The 17,705-nt window shown below is 48.3% G+C and overlaps 1 non-coding gene across 1 annotated transcript; it reads right to left on the bottom strand.

Annotated features, from left to right (window-relative positions):
* Positions 1-3,021: 3,021 nt before the first annotated feature.
* Positions 3,022-3,094, bottom strand: TRNAM-CAU. Its single transcript has one exon. It is a non-coding gene; the product is annotated as a tRNA-Met (tRNA).
* Positions 3,095-17,705: the final 14,611 nt, after the last annotated feature.

Consider the following 17,705-nt stretch of genomic DNA (forward strand, 5'->3'; position numbering starts at 1 on the left):
ACACCTGCTACAACATGGATGAACTTTGAAGACCTTATGCTAAGTTGACATAAGCCAGTCACACAAAGACAAATACTGTGATTCTATTCATAGGAGGTATTTACAACATTCATGGAGAGCAGAATGATGGTTACAGGGCCTGAGCGAAAAATGGAAGATTAGGGTTTAATTGGGATAGAGTTTCAACTGTGCAAGTTGAAAAAAAAAAACTCTAGAGCTGGATGTGGTGTTGGTGGCAAATTGTGTGAATATACTTAGTGCCACTGATCCGTACACCTTGCAGTGGTTAAGATGTTAACATTTATGGGTATTTTGCATAATTAAAAAACAAAACAAAATTGGGGAATTAAAAAGATCACATTTAGAATAGTAATCTCTGAAGAGGGAGGCAGCGAAATTGGGTCATAGACGAGAGCTTCAACTCTCTGCAACGTTTATTTCTTCAAAAAAAAAGTTCATCAAAATAAAATTGCTTCAAGGGAGACAGGAAAGGGGACAGGCAACCCATAGAAGGGGAGAAAATATTAGCAAATCCAATTTCTTTATATCCAAAATATATAAATAAGTCTTGTAATGCACCCATAAAAAGGCACATAAGCCAATTTCAAAAAGGGCAAAGAATTTGAATGGACATTTCTCCAGAGATGGTATAGAAATGGCCAGTAATCACATGAAAGGATGTTCAACAAGGTCATTAGGAAAATGCTCATCAAGCCCACAATGAAATACCACTTCACACCTGCGAGGACAAATGGACTAAAACAGAGACAACAGCAAGTGTTGGTAAGGATGTGGAGAAATTGGAGCCCCCATACACAGCTGTTGGGATTGTAAAAAAAAGTACAGCTGCTTTGAAAAACAGTTTGGTAGTTCAAAATGCTTAACCTAGAGTTACCATATGACCTAGCAATTCCACTGTTAGGAATATGTCCAAGAGAATTGAAAAAAGAAAAAGCACGTAAGTTGAGGGGGTCACAACCGGAGTGATAAAGGAATAGAATTAAAAAATTTTTTTTTGGAAAAAAGGTAAGAGTGCTGGGGCCCCTTGCTGGCTCAGTCTGTAGAGCGTGAAACTCTTGATCTCAGGGGGTCAAGAGTTCAAGCCCCATGTTGGGAGTAGAGGTTACCCCCCCCCCCCCCCGCCCAAGAAAAGTAAAAGGTAAAAGTCCCAAATAATAGCAGTATTCATTAAGTCAAGTAGTAGCATTGGAACTTCAAGGTTAGTTACTAAAAGAATAGTAAACAAGGGTATAGTTTCCAAATAGAGGGAAAAAACTAGCATAATAGAATATAATAATAACACTAATGTTATTATTCATATTAATAATTAATATAATCTATTAACTCATTAACCTATTAGTTTATTAATGTAAATATAATAAAGCAATCCAAAAGAAGATGCACAACAAAGAACAGGCAGAACAAAAAGGGAGACCTTATTAAAATGGTAGATTTAAATCCAAATAGATCAGTAATTATATTAAATGTAAATAAGGTAAATATTCCTATTAATCTGTAGAGGTTATTTGACTGGATTAAAAATACCTCAAATATACACATTTATTTTTTTTTTAACGTTTGTTTATTTTTGAGAGATAATCCCAAGCAGGCTCACCGTGGAGCCTGCCACAGGGCTGGATCTCACAAACTGAGAGATCGTGACTTGAGCTGAAATTAAGAGCTGGATGCTTAACTGAGCCACCCAGGCACCCCATGAAATGTAGGTGTTTAAAAGAGACATTAAAACATAAGCATAATAGAAGTAGGAAACTACTAGAAAAAGATGTTTCTTGTACACACAAAATCAAAACAAGCTGATATTACATTAATGTTAGGCCACATGTAGTCTAAAATGAAAAGCAATACTAGTGATAAAGATGAACACTTCGTAAGTGTTCAATTCAGGTTTGATTCACAAGGAAGATACAAGAATTCTATGCTTTATGCATTTATTAATGTAGCCTCAAAGTATATACAAATGACAAAATTGAAAATAACCAATAGTTCAAACATACAAAAATATAACAAGAATTAAAAAAAGAATATATAAGATTAACGTAATTAGAAAATTTAGTACAATGCACACAACCAGTACAGAATACTTCCCCCAAATATTCAAAATGCATTTACAAAACGACCATACATTGAGCTATTTAATTCTTATAGAATATATTCTATGACCCAGGCTCCTGGCTAGTTCAGTTGGTAGAGCAGGTGACTCTTCATCTCTGGGTGGTGAGTTCAAGCCTCTCAGTGGGTAAAAACTTACTTTAAAAAGAAATATATATATCATATTATATATACCCTACATCCACAATGCAACCAATTAAGATAGAAATGAATAATAAAACTAGAAATCTCCCTATTTTGGAAAATAAATATACTTCTAAATAATAACTAGAGATTAAATCACAAAGTAACTGGAAGCTACTGTAAACCGAATAATCAAAAATTGAAGTCTTCAGCTAGAGCCTTGGGTGGAGCTTGGCGTCGCCTGGGCTATCGGTGCCACGCCCCACCTTTCGGTCCCGGGCCACGTGGAAGGACGGGCGCTGACTACCCAGGTTGCTCCGCTCTCGAAAGCCTGGTCTGGAATAGAGCGAGGGTACAGTCTCTGGATACAGCCTCAAAAGAAGGTGCAGACACAGCTTTGCTCCGAGTAGAGGAAGCTGGGGAGAAAAGGGAGATCGGAAGTGGTCCAGGAGATTGGTTTTCACAGATGTTGTAAAAGACAGTGCACCGCTCGGCACCGCCTTGTCCGTTTCCCCCCAGTCGCGCCAACACGGCGTGTTTTTTTCTCACAGGTTTTTATTCTTGGCTCCAGAGGGTGGCCGAGGTCCTTCCTCTTGCCTGCGGCTTTCTCGTTTAGCGAAGCTGGGGGATCTGTGTGCCCAACCAGGATTTAGTTCCGCCGGGGCAGGACGCTGCTTTACGGAGGGCATCCCTCTACCTGTGGTGCTTTCTAAGCACCCTTCGTTAGTTTTAATGCACACGCCGCGTTGGAGCACAGTAAAATAACCGTGCCCTCTCTGAGGCTCGAACTCAGGACCTTCAGATTATGAGACTGACGCGCTGCCCACTGCGCCAAGAGGGCCGCTGGAAAGAAGGGCTTCTTTACCACTGAAGGAAGTGCCTACGGCCCCTTCCGCCGCCCGAGCTGCTTCCGCGCGTCCATCTCTCCCTGCAGAGACCCGGGAGTCCCCGCCGCGGGTCCCAGGCCGCCGGCACATGCAGATACGCGGGGATATTTGGGGGAACATGGGGAAGGAGGGTCGCTCTTCAGGGAGAGGAGCGGTCTTGTCAGACGGAACGCGCCCCGGGCCCCGGCAGCCCTACGCGGACCCGGCCCCGGGCAGCCGCGCTCCCGACAGGTGCACAGCCTCCGAGGATGACCCCTCCGGCGCGCTCGGGCACTTAGAGGGCGAGCGCCTGGCTCCGGCGGAGGGCAGGTGAGAGGGGCTGCCCGAGCCGATGCCTTCAATCCTGACAGCGACGAGCTGGCAAGTGGGCGGGCGGACCTGAGGCTCGCTGTGCTGACGGGTGGGAACTGAGGCTGGATGGGCTGGAACCGGCTGCGGGTGGGCGGCAGGAGGCGCCCCTGAGCCAGGGGTGGGTAAGGCCCTGGTAGCAGGCGGGCGAGAACAGAACGGGATGAGGAGGAGAGTGGGCCTGAGAGCCGTTAGGGGCGTGAGGTCTCCAGGCCCAGGTCCTGGAATAGGGGTGGGAGTGAGGTAGGGGAAACGAGAGAAGATTCCAGAAAACTCTTGAGAGATGAATTCAGTAGGAAAACACAGGGAAGAAATTATGGTTACCTTGGACTTGCCAGTTTATTGGATTCTGTATTTTTGTATCCTCTTAACAATAATTTACTCCCTCATTAAAAGGGGCATCTCGTCTTGAAGGGCAGAAGAGAGGCATCATTTCCCCTGACCAGGGTTTCACGTTTCATTGTGATAAAACTGCTGGGTGGATGGATGGGTGGGTGGGCAGAACATACAACCGTTTCTAAGAAGGCCTTCCTTCCTTATTCTCCCCCGCCCTTCTTCTTTATTCCTGCAGGGAAATTTCTGCTGCGGAAGGACTCATCATGCATCCCATTTACCCAGCGATTATTATGGGGTAAGAGCATTGTGTTAACTTGTCAACTTTTTGGTTCTCCAGCTCTTGTGGAATTCTTGCTTTTGCCAGAGTAATAAATAATATGTTTTCATATCTGGTAGGACTGGTCTCTTCCTCCTCTTTGCGCCTTTAAGGGTTTGGTGCTCGATTGGAAACAGGTTTCAGGCTGTCTCTGGTACCACAGTTCACACTGATTCCTTCTTACTGCCCGGATTTCCTAGGGCACGAAGTGCCTGTAGCACATCCTGTGGTTTGAGGTTGTTTTCAGCTGTTTCCTATGTGTTAGTCCTGCCTCCTCCTTTGACTGGGTGTTCTGCCATCTAGGGACAGGATCTGAGCCAACCCTAAGTACCCCACATTCAGAAGGATGGGTTGGGGGGACACTGCGCCCCACCCCAAGCCACCTTCTGCTACCATCTGCCGCCCAGACTCCGAGCTGGAGGGAGAGTGTGCATTGAGCAAACAGCAGTGCACGGACAGTCAGCGGCTTGGCTTTGGTTTTCTCTCAGCCTCTACCCAACTTTGACTTTGTGGCTTCCCTTCCCTTTCATCCTGGGTGGCACAAATTCTGCCCCAAGAATTGGAGGTGGAGACTTGGCTGCAGGACAGGCAGCCCCCCCCCCCAGCTGGAGGGGTTCTCAGGCGCTGTCAGAGCTGTGAAACCCAAGCTCCCGCTGTGCAGAGGGCAGGACACGGTTTGTTCCAGGAATCTCTCTAAACACATTTTGCAGGGCGTCCTGTTACTCAATCTTGAGTGGTTCCTCACTGCCCATTAGGGGAAATAGCCATCGGGGCCCTGCAGTGATAAGGCTGACCCTCAGCCTCCCAGCCAGACCAGACAGACTGTCCTGCAGAACCATCCAGGGCCTTCCTGCCTTCCTCCCTTTCTGTGTGCTCATCCTAATCTTCCTGGGCTCCTCCTGCACAGCGGCCTGGAACTAGCAGAGATGTTTCTGTCTCTCTCTGTCACTTCTTCCCAACCTTTGCTCTTTCCTTCAGGCGATTTCTCTTTCTTTGGGAGCAGAGGTTGGTTTGAAAATTTTCTGGGTCCTCTGCAGCAAGTACAGAAGAACTAGTTTTAGCTTATTGACAGGGCCTGAGAGGAGAGGGCCTGAGAGGAGAGGCAGGTGCAGTGGGGGGTGGGGGCACATTGGAAGGAGTCAGTGTTGGAGACGCCCCAGGATGGGGGGTGGCCAGGGAGTGAGGAGCTGAGAGGAAAAGCAGGCACCAGGGAATGTGAGGGGAGGCCCTGCCTTCTCTCTTTCCCCAGGACCTTCTTACTGACTTCTTCATTACTGAAATCTCGGCCTCTTCACTCTTAGCTCAGACAGGATGCCTGCCAAGAGCCCACGAGTTGGTATTTGATCTTCCCCTCTGTTTCACTCCAGCTCTCTGCTTACCACAGGTTGTGTTTGGGACACCCAACAAGTCATAACCTCTGAGGAGACTGACAGGTTTATTTTTTCAGATTCTGTCCCCACTGTACCCACCGCAGTGCCTCTCACGTGAAATCCATTCCCTCAAGGTGTTTCTTGAGTCCGTGATTTCAGGGGTGCAGTGAGAGGAAAAACTGCTTTGTGTGTACTGGGCCCCTGATAGGACTTCATTGACAGGGTCCTGGGGATTCTGCAGGGGGGCACTAGTAAAGAAAGGAGACCCCATCCCCGGAGGGGCAGTGTCTCCAAATCTACCAGCATGCAAAGTGAAGCAGCCCAGGGTCTTGGGAAGGGGTGCCTGCAGGTTTCTGGCCCTTCCTCCAGGGGGCAGCCTTGCATTGCCTCTAACACCTAACTGCTTTGTAACAGATGCCAAGCACCTTGCCTATGAGACCTGGACTCTGGTTTCTGCTTTGACATTGACTGGCTTTGTGATCTGAAGAAACTGTCTTCACTTTCTGGGGTTGTTTCTCCTCTGTGAAGCAACAGGTTCAGTCCCCTTCCAGCTTATTCTGGGATACTAGCATCCCATAAATCCCCAGGGCTAGGGCCATTCTATTTCTTGTACTGCCCTTAGAAGACCAGGTCTTGGGAACAGTCGTGCACAGCTGCCAGAGTCAGGTGGCTCTGCTCATCTCCAGGTCGGCCATGATTGGTTGTCTTAACCTCTCTGTTCCCATAAAATGGTGATCATACCCGAATCTACTTTGCTGGGCTGCCGGAAGATTGAAGGAAGATATTGTTCTAGAGTGTGCGTATCCACCTAGCATAGAGAGGCAGCTGTGGTGACTGTTACTCATCACTGATTGTTTGACCACTGTGAGCTGGAGGACCTTTTCTGGCATTTGCTCCCCTCCTCACTGCTGGCGTGAAGGGTCCAGCTGTTCTCAAGGGCTCCTGCGAGAGAGTGGCAGCAGTCCTCAGAGTCACCACATCCTGATCCCGTCAGTTATATTTCCCTGGTTCACAAACCCGGCTGCACATCAGAATAACTGTGGAATGCTTGCTGTCCATCTACAGAAAGTACTTCTTTATAGCGTTAAATTCATTATAAATTTCGAAGTTACTTCTAGGGCTGGGAGGAGCTGAACTAAGAAGGTCATTCTATACAAGGAAACGGTGTAGGCAGTGATCTTTATAGTGGTCGACTGTTTCTTAAAACCCAAACCTCAGATTGTTGTCTGCATGTACCCTCTTGGGCAAAAGGAAGTTCTTACTCGGGGGAAGCACAGATTGTGTCTTCTCGGTGGGTCTAATGGAACTGTATGTGGAAGCATGGGGGTGGGGGGCACAGGAGGTCCTCTTGGGTGGGGCTGTGGGCTTCTTGGTGGAGTGGGCATCTTTGTTTTGTTGTGATCATGAAATCATGGAGATGACTGTAGTCTGTGACATCCAGCTCTTTAGAGGAGAAGGATTTCTTGCATGGCTTGGTGGGACCCCAGCTGTGTCTGGTAGGAGGCATGCCATGCACTTGAGGCCCCAAATGACTCCTAGGAACTGGTTTTGGGGCCTCCAATCCAGGTTGAGCTCCTCCGGCAAGAATAAGACCCCACAGGCTGGCTTATTATTGGTGCTGGGAGCCAGATCTCACCTGTTTTGATGGTTGGGCCAGAGGAACTCTCTGACTACTGAGGGTGTCTTTTAGGAAGTTTCTGGTGCCTGTTCACTTCTTGGAGCTGTTTCGAGGGACAAATGGTTTGTTGATAGTGAAGTTCATATGAAAAATAAACCTGCTAGAATATCCAGGGAAACACTGAAACATTGAAAAGAAAGAAGGTCTTTTAATGTCTCATTCACTGGACATTGAAACAAACCATAAAGCCTCTGTAATTAAAGCAGTGGGGCTGTGGCACATGAGTGGATAGACCAATAGAAGAGAATAGAACTGAAATAAACCTGAACGCAAATGGAAACGTCATGTATGACAAAGGTGGCCTCCCCAATCTCAGAGGCAATGATAGACTCTTCAGTAAATGGTGCTGGGAAACTGGGGAGTCATTTCAAAAGATAAAACTAAATTCGTAGCACACATCCTATGGAAAAATACACTCAAGTGGATCATTAATTTAAATGTAAAAAAGGAAACCATAGTAAGTACTAGTGGGAAGAACAAAAAGCCTGGGTAAATTCCACTTGACCTCAGTGTAAGGAAAGGATTTTAAACCGTGACTCTGAATCCAGAGGCAATTAAATGAATCATTGGTAAGTTGGACACGGCAGAACACACCATATACAAAGTCAAAAGACAACTAAAAAATTGGGAGAAAATAATCACAACATGTAAAACTAAGGGCTTTGCTACAAAGACTTAGAGCTAAAATCCCTAATACGTAGAGAACTCTTGAAAATTGAGTGACAGAGGATGAATGATCTGAAAGAAAAATGAGAAAAGACTCAAAGAGACAATTCACACACAATGCACAAATTAAAATGGTCCTCAAACATATGAAAACATATATAAGCACGCACGATCATAAGGAGAGATATGTAAATTAAAACCCCCGAGTGCCGGATGGTAACTTGGATTGGTGCCTGGAACACGTAAAAAGACATTAGTGAGCAGCTGGTAAATCTGAATGAAGTCTGTAGGTTAGTTAAACATATCTATGTTAATTTCCTTGTCTCGATCATTGCGTTAGCAGTGACGTAAATGTTAACATTGAAGGGTATGTGGGAACTTTTTATTTTCAAACTATTTTCTAAGTCTAAAAATTAAGAGAAAAAGTGAAAAATTAAAAACAAATGAATAAAAGTGAAAGCCCTTGGGTCTTCCTCCAGAGATTCTGATTTGGTAAATCTTAGAAATGGGGCTAGGGGTTGTATTTTTAACAAACTCCCTGGGTGTTTCTAGTATTCCCCTGGATCAGGTGAACTTTAACATCTCTTTTATTCATTCTGCTCAAGAAATATTTGAGTGACCAGTCAGTGCTCAAACAGAATAAACAAATGAATCAATAAAGACAGGGTAGGTGTGATGTCTGCATGACAAGGGGCATGGTGACCTGGGTTGTGGGTATGGGCAATTTCATGTTTCTGTGTCAGGAAGTATATAGAACTTGCAGGCTAATTAAAAAAAAATTTTTTTTAATGTATATTTTTGAGAGAGAGCGCTTGTGCTCACGTGCTGTGGAGCGGCAGAGAAAGAGGGAGACACAGAATCTGAAGCAGGCTCCAGGCTCTGAGCTGTCAGCACAGAGACCGACGTGGGGCTTGAACTCATGAGCTGTGAGATCATGACCTGAGCCGAGGTTGGATGCTTAACTGACTGAACCACCCAGGTGCCCCGAGACTATTTTTTAATCAAATGCTCCCTCTGAATCAGACACTTTCTGATTTAAGTAAATCCCCAAATTTATTTACTTAAAATAGATTAATGGTTTTGTGTGCCAGGGCAATCAGTTTCGTGGGGATGGAAAATAAGGAGAGCCAGTTCCTGTTCCCAAGGAGTTTATGATTCACTGGGTAAGACGCACACTGGGAATTGATTCTGACAGAAGCCAGACTGTGGTCAAGACTCAAGGGGGTTGGGGGGTGCGGATGAGCGGATGACCGGTTGGTCAGTTGGAATGTTGGGGAAGGGAACAATCCGAGAGGCAGTTGGGAGACAGTTTCCAGGCTAAAGGACTGTTGGGGGAGTGAGAAGGCTGCTGGAGAGGGTTGGGTCCAGGGGACAGCTTCGGTCTCAGAGGATGGGAGGAAAGGTGGCGCTGTGAGCCACAAGAGAGGAGCTGGGAGGGCTGACTGGTTTGAGATGGGTGAGTCCGACATTTGCTCTGCTGGGGTCTGTGAGTGGCCTCTGAGGACAGGTTGCTGCTCTCCAGGACCCCTACTGGACGAGAACTAGACTTCTGGATAGAAGGAACCTAGTGCTTTCTTGGAGGTGCCTGAGGCTGAGGCTGGAGGACAGGGTCAGGAGCTTGGAGCTGGTTGGGTTTTAGGGGAAGACAGATATCCATGTGCATATATTTCACTGGCCTTTGGAAATGTGGGTCTGTTGATCAAAGGAGAAGATGGAGGCTCAAAGCAGAGTGAGATGGTTTCCCACAGCAGCCAGAGGAGGTGCTATGGAGGAAGAAAGCGTGGCTCGAGGGTCCTGAAGGAGCCCAGGCAGAGTCCCAGGCAGTCTCACTGTGGGGCCATGTGAAATCGTGCTCAGGGGAGGGGCGTTTGATCCAGTAACCCCAGTCCATTCGGACCCCTGGTGTGTGCACGTGGGAGCTCTGTCCTGGAGTTTCCTTGACTTTAGTCTTTAAATCGGGAAGGAATAGAACCTGTTTTCAAAGCACCATTGTAGGATTAAATGCCTTGCATATGTAAAGTGCTTTCACGTGTGTACAGTACTCACAAAGGCTACCATTTCATTAGGGAAAACAGGAGATTGAGGGAGCAAGTCAAGCGGCTGCAGAGGCTACCAAACCGGTGTAAAGTCCCCGAAGCCCTGGGAAGAGCAGGTTTTAAGAAGTAGAACGGCGTCGTCGTGATTTCAAGCAGCGGCTAGATGCCAGGTAGGACTGTGTATTATCACAGACAATTCTCACTGTAACCTTACGAGGGAGGTTTTATTATTGTTCCCATTCTGTGCTGTAACAAGCTTAAGGTCACAAAAGTAGGACTTCTATTTCCTGTTCTGATCTGGACCTTGAGTATTAAATGGCCCTTGCGTTAAAGACTGGCATCCCATGGAGATGGTCATTTGCAGGATGCCTTCAAGGGCCAAGGCTCTGCTGAATGCTGGTGATCTCAAGCTGTTCCCACCCTTCCCAGCTGGAGGGCAGGTTGAAGAAAATTTTTTTTATTTATTTAGCTTGACAGAGAGAGAGACAGAGAGAGAGACAGAGAGAGAGACAGAGAGAGAAGGAGAGAGAGAGAGAATCCCAAGCAGGCTCCATGCTGTCTGTGCAGAGCCTGACTTGGGGCTCGATCCCACAAACCATGAGACTATGCTGTAAGTGGAAATCAAGAGCTGGACACTTAACCAACTGAGTCACCCAGTCGCCCCTGGAGTACAGGTTGATCAGAGCCGCTGCAGAGAGACTGGGCACTGTTTGTCCTAGAAATCTTTATAAGGACACTTTTTACTATGTCCCTTTCCTGCTTCCAACCCTACAGCTAGCCTCCTGGGAAATTCTCCTCCTTGCAATGTCCCATAGACCTCTCCTGGGCCTTCCTGCTCCAAGTCTTTGCTTCTTAACTCCGTCTCTCCATGGGGATCCTATCCCTTCCTGCCCACTTCCTCTTGTCTTGCACGGGGTGCAGAGTGAACTTGCTCTTTCCACCTAACTTGTAGAGAAACTTCCCTCAGCATGACTCCTTTGCACCTTTCCTGCTTCCCTGAGACGATTTCCCTTTCTTAGGGGCAAAGGATGATTTAGACTTTACTGAATCCCCTGCATAAGAAATTTGTCCCATGTATCGAATTCTCCAGGGTCCAGATTGCAGACAGGCTTTTGTGTAGGGTTCAGGAAACCACGTGTTCATCAGCAGGGCCAAGGTAAAAGAGCTGGGAGGGTCATAGGAATCCCGGCAGACACGGACCTGGCCAGAGAGGCCGAGAGGTGAGGGGATTCTTGAGGTGGACAGCCTCCATGACCCATGGTGAGTTAGGAGGAAGAGCGGGAGGAAGGGGAAGCAGTTGGGACAAGGGACAAGTGAGGAGGAGCGTTGGTGTGTCTGTGCCTGCCCCCAGAAATGCCTTTCCCCTCTCTCCATGTCTGTCTGCTTTTGTTTCCTCTTTAGACTCACCACATCTGCCATTAGAGCCCCTCTGACCCGTTTCCTTGGTACTTGGTCGGTTCTCCATCCCTTGGCTCTCAACCTCTGTCAGATCTTTGCTTCACTGTTTTCCTTGGTTATCTGCCTCATTCCAGAGACTCCACAGGGGTGGTGGTGGGGTTTCTGGAACAGTGGCTTGTCATTTCTGGTTCTTAAAGTACCAGACCCGTGGCTGGGCCGCAGAAAGCCCTCAATATGTGATGCTGACTGGACACATTCAGGGGTGCAGCAAGGGAGAAACAGAAAAGCATGGTGGGCATGACTCCGCTACCAGGGAGCCTGGGGCCTCCCCCGGGTTGTCTAGAATGAAATGAGAAACTCCCCAGGAGGGAGTGTACCCTGAACCCAGCCCTCAACTTTCCTGGGCAGGGAGCACAAGAAATCAGGGAGGCAGACGTGAGGCTTGGGTCGCTTAGCAATTAGACAGCAAGGGGCGCTCTGGCCCCACCTAGGTCCCCACTTCTGGTGCCCTAGTCCTCTCCGTCTGGAGCAGAAATGCTGATCCCAGTGGCAGGATGCCCACAAGTTAACACTAGCGCACTTGGCCTGGCTCCTCTTAGCTGGGCTGAATGTGCTGGAAGGAGACCCTCGTCTACACAGCCTGTTCTCTAGGAATGAAAAGTAAGAAGGTTCTGTTGATGCCACCAGCTCACAAATACACTAAGGCCCTGGGGCCAAGGATGCGCTTTGACACACTGAGTATCTGTGTGGTCTTGACACATTCACTTCACCTCTCTGGGCCTATTTCCTCTCCACCAAATGGCCGGGTCCATAGCTTCCAGCCTGTTCCAGGATGCAGAGCATCCCCCAAATCATGCCGGGCTGTAGTGCTGCTGTGTGGGCCATCCATGCTTTGTGGCCTCAGACAGTGCCCTTAGGGGACCAGAATCCAGAAGAGCCACCGTCTCCTGCTGTGGGGATTGGTCCTGAACTGGGCATTTCCCATCCCCTTCCCAGAAGCCGTCTGTGCACGACTGGGGGGTGATGAGATAGCCAGTCAAGGGAAGGAGCTGGGGCCTGGTAAGAGATGAGCCAAACAGGGTGCAGATGTGGGCTGTATTGTACACACTCAGCAAATGGGTAATGTCTGTTAAATCGGGCTGACTGTTGTCTTCTGAAACAGAAGTTTTAGATTTGAGGATGTGTATTTGCAAACTGAGAAAAATGTGCCTGTGAAGACAGTTTGCTTGGATGCAGTTTCCTGCTTGTCACAGGCCTCCAGGGATGCGAAGGTGCTACGCTGGGTGGTTTTCAACAGGAAGCCGGGGGGAGACCGAAGAGTGGCCGCCTGGAAGTGAGGATGGAGTATGAGTCCTGGGGCACAGTCTCAGCTGGGGGAGGTCCCTGAACAGCAGCTCCCCGAGCAACCTCTTGCTGTGAAACAAAAGCAGAGGCATTTTCGGGGAACAAGGAGAGGTTTAATGAAGGAAAAATAAGGAAACTTTGAGGACTCACCATCACTCATTATTTTCCAGATATTGGCTGGCTGTGGGCCTCTGAGGAGCACAGAGCCGGGCCTGGTAGAAGTCTGGGTGGGCAGCTTTGGTGGCCACAGATGCACAGGTGATGTGTCTCGGAGCTGACTTGCTGACTCCACCGATCGGCTGCTGGTGTGGAAGGCCACGTTCACAGGTGAGCACGGTTGGAGATGAGAAGGATCTGACCCAGACCGTGGCTTCCTGTCCTGCCTGATCCCAGGGCAACACCCGCCCAGACCTTCAACTTGGGAGAGTCGGAGCAGGGTCCCTCTCCCCGCAAACTCGGTGGCCACGGGGAGGGCACCGCCTCTGCTCTATGCCAGGTGTCCACGTCCATGCCGTCCTCTGGAGCCGCTGTCCCTGCTGAGGCCAGTGTGATAGGGCAGCTGGCCAACCATCTCCCAGTGAGTGGAGGGCGGCTGAGGAGTGTGGACCCCGCGGAAAGTCAGACTGGTGTCGGAGTGGCCGGTATGTGCTGGCAGCCTGAGCCTGGGCCATGCCTGCAGTTCTGCCACTTACTGGCTGTGTCACCTCTCTGTACCTCGGTGTCCTTCTCTGTCACATGGTGATCCTATCTGATTAGATGTCTGTTAGGTTTAAATGGAACGATACGTGCTAGAGGTTCTTTAGAGCAGGGTTTCTTTTACTTAGAAGGATTTAAAAAAATAGGAATACTCCCTAAGAAGAGTACCTGACCTCAATATCTTTGGGTGCCTGATACTGGGGCAGGGGGATGTTGAATGGCGTCAGGGACTGGTGAACCACCCCCTCCCAAGCTGCAAAACCTTGTGTCTGTGTCTGCGTGCATAAGTAGCTTTCCCCCTCAAGCACAGGGTCTACGTGCTAAGATGCCCAAAGGGTCATGACTCAAGATTGGATGCCTCGGAGGGTTCAAGTATCTTCATTCCTGACCAGAGTTTCTCAGGCTCAGCACTATTGACATTTGGGTCCGGATAACTCTTTGTCGTGGGGGCTGGGGGCTGTCCTGCGTGTTGTACAATGATCAGCAGCATCTGTAGCTCTTCCCCAGGAAAGGCTGGTTGTGACAACCAAAAATGTCTCCAGATGTTGCTAAATGTCCTCAGGGAGGTGAGAGGGAGACAGACTGCCTCCGGGGGAGAATTTCTACCTTGCAAAGCTTTCTATGCCATGAACCCGCAGTTAGTGGCAGTGAGTGGCTGGCTGTGCTGAAGTTCATATACCAAGGTTATTTTCTGAATCTCAGTGTGTCTGCCTACTTCTTTTAAAAAAAAATTTTTTTTTCAACGTTTATTTATTTTTGGGACAGAGAGAGACAGAGCATGAACGGGGGAGGGGCAGAGAGAGAAGGAGACACAGAATCGGAAACAGGCTCCAGGCTCTGAGCCATCAGCCCAGAGCCCGACACGGGGCTCGAACTCACGGACCGCGAGATCGTGACCTGGCTGAAGTCGGACGCTTAACCGACTGCGCCACCCAGGCGCCCCATGTGTCTGCCTACTTCTATGCACTGTCTGGGAGGGGGGGTCCAGTGACATCCTGACAGAGGGTTTTTCAAAGTTGATGGACCACAGGCTTTCCAAACCCTGGCCCCGTTTGATATAAATGACTGGTTCCTTAACCTGGCTGGGCAGCTGGATCGATTGGAACTTGGTTTTTATTGTATTTCTTTTCACTTAAACGGTTTTTAGAGCATTAAAATGCAACATAAATCACTCAGTCATTTACTATTGAAACCTGGGCTATAATGAAAGTTAAACAGTTCATTCTGTGGAGAACAAGGTCTTGAGGTAATCTTTTGTGGTGAATACATTTTTTTCTTTTTTTAAACCACAAACCTCAAATTGGTAGTTCCTCATTCAGGGGAAAGGCCAGAGAAGGGTTTTAAGGAGAAGGCCCAGCAGGAAACAGATATGGTAGAAGAATTGGAAGCATTTGACGTCCGCAATGTTTAGCAGGTGGTCTAAGAATACCCTACACTGGGTGCCCTTGTGGCGGGAGGCATCCAGTCTATGATGAGGGTTTTGACTTCCCGACTTTTAAAGGATAAATCCTCCTCCATAGATGAGTAAGGTTCAGCTCTCCTTCTCTTGCTTAACTCCTCGTATGTCTGCTCTAACATCTCCCCAGGAATTCTTGTGTCACTGCCCAGGAGTGAAGAATGTTCCTCCAGACTTTGGCAGCTTTTTTTTTTTTTTTTTTTTTTTTTTCCTGAATGCTCATGGAGCTTGCTTTCGGGCAGTTCTTCCATTGTGGGTTTGCCAGCACAATGGTATCTTATTGTTGGTACTGTGATGCCTGGTAGTAGCAGAAGCAAGGTTTGGAAATGCTGTGGTTGCAGCAAGCTTGGGTGATGGATTGACTCTGACAAAGGGGACCAGGGGCTGCTTTTTGCCTGAGTCTCTCCTCTCCCTGGTGGGGTTTGGGGATCTTGTCACTTAACCCAAGTATAAGAATCCACACAGAATCTGGCTCTTGGAGGTGCATGTCTACAGCACTGAGTGTGGCCATTTGAGTCCCCTTGGCATTTGTGTGGACCTGGACCGTCGTCTGCACAGATGGTCCTGTGAGCTCAACGATAAGGATTCCAGCTAGCACCTGGTGACACCACCATGGTGGTGCCATGACAAAGGTGACACACAGAGATGTCTAGGGTTGGGTAAGTGTTGTGAACCACAGCAATGATGCTAGATGCTTTAAAAACATTGAGCCAGCCCTCTGCAGGGCCAATGTGGCTCTTATCCTGGGATTTCTCAATCATGCACTAGGACGCTGCATTGTGTAGACCCAGTTGATGCTGCGGGTCCTCATAGCTGTGGGAGATTCCATTTCCCAGATGGGCATGGCAACCATGGGGCTGGGATATCAGGTCTGACGTTAGTTGCAGGTGGCCCCTCTGAGAAGGAGTCTCTTCAAGCCGGGCGAACTGCACCAAAGATTGTGGTGCAAATTGTCTTAACATTGTGGAGTCCTCCCATTTGCTGTGTGGACAGTAGAGCTGGTGCTGGAGGGTGTCCAGTATCCACACAGCGGGGCCACAATCTCGTCATTCTTATTTGGAAGAGCCAGGAGGCTTGGTGGGAGGGGGCGGTGCTGACTGGGTCAGCCCAGGATTGGCCCTCTTCATGGCCCCTGAGCTGGTTCCTTTAGGACACTGACAGACACAGTGGTTTTCCTGTGCTTCCCTGCGGAAGTGAAGGGTTTGGGCGCAGCACAGATAGGGAGTCAGGAGCTGAGGCCCCAGATGAGCCCAGGACAAGGTGTGGGGGTGTGCTCAGCAGGCCTTGACCCTAGTCTAGGCTAAGCCGCCCCCGGGAGGGACAAGGAGGATCTTACAGTTTGGCTCATTGTTGGTGCTGGTGCTGGGAAGAAACGGGTTGAGCAGTGGTCTTTATAGTGGTCACACAGATTTTTAAAACCCTGAACCTCAGATTGTTGTCTGCATGTACCCTTTTGGGCAAAAGGAAGTTCTTACTTGGGGAAAGTGTGGATTGTGTTTTCTCAGTAGCTACTGTCTAAGAAGAACCAAAGGTAGAAGGACAGGAGGTCCTTCTGGGTGGGATGGTGGTCTCTCCAGTGGGCTGGGCATCTTAGTCTTAGAAATCATGGAAATTGTGGAAACGACAGGTGGCCTGTGACATCCAGCTCTTTAGAGGAGAAGGATTTTTTGTCTTCATTGGTGGGACCACAGTTGTGCCTGCTAGGAGGCATGCCATGAAATTGAGGGCCCACATGACCCCTAGGAATTGGTGTTGTGGCTTCCAAGTCCAGGCTGGGCTCCTTTGGGAAGAAGAGAAAGACCCCACGGGTCGGCTTATTATTGGTGCTGGGAGCCAGGTCTCACCTGTTTTGGGGGCTGGGCCAGAGGAACTCTCTGGTCATTGAGGGCGCCTTCCAGGAAGTTTCTGGTGACTGCTTACTTCTTGGAGCTGTTTTGAGGGACACTGTTTGTTAAAGTCTCTTTCTCTTTCTTGGTGTGTTTGTCCTAAAATGTACCTCAAATTGGCAGGTCCCCTCTTCTCTGTGGCAAGAGCTCTTTTAACATCCTGTGCCGTGAATGAGAGTTCATGGCTCTCCTGTTTACAATACAAACGTAAATTTTATTTATTTATTTATTTATTTATTTATTTATTTATTTATTTATTTATTTATCTTTTATTTTTTTTCAATATATGAAGTTTATTGTCAAATTGGTTTCCATACAACACCCAGTGCTCATCCCAAAAGGTGCCCTTCTCAATACCCATCACCCCCCCTCCCCTCCCTCCCACCCCCCATCAACCCAAACGTAGATTTTAGAGGACCTTTCCTGTTTTAAAACTTTTTTCTCCAGGTCTTGCATTTTCTGCTGGTTCCATTTTCACCTCCTCACGCAGCTTCTGCTCTTTGTCCTTCCTGATCAGCTGTCTGTGCATGAATGTGGCTTGTTGCCCATGGCCTTCGTTAGGGCCTGTATGGTGTTGCCTTCATGTTCCAGGAGAGCACTGACTGAATTCAGGGAGCATCTGCCTCCTTCATTGCTTTATGTTTTCTTCTAATTCTTGCCCACTGGACACATGATCTCACTTGGGATTGGAAGGCTGCATTTCTTTCAAACCACTCTCTTTCTTCCTGACTCTGTGTTGCGGAGCCCTGACTTGTTGCTGGTGGCCTTCTGAAGGCTTGTGTGATGTTCTTCTCAATTTTTGTGGTAGCTTTTGGGCCATACATCTTTCCAGTTCTTCCTGCTATGGCATAGTGATGCCCCCCTCTCCTTTTAGAACAGAAAGGGTTGCCCCTCTCCAGCCATTGTGGGCAGTATTTTGTCCTGGGATGATTGTGATCTGACATTATCATCTGACTTTGTATTTTCTCATCCTGGGCTTCAGCTGCTTTCTGACTTGTGGCGCATTGGATTCTGGGGGTATTGCTGGGAGCCTTG

Source organism: Felis catus, chromosome E2 (genome assembly GCF_018350175.1).
Source record: "Felis catus isolate Fca126 chromosome E2, F.catus_Fca126_mat1.0, whole genome shotgun sequence".
Lineage (NCBI taxonomy): Eukaryota > Metazoa > Chordata > Mammalia > Carnivora > Felidae > Felis > Felis catus.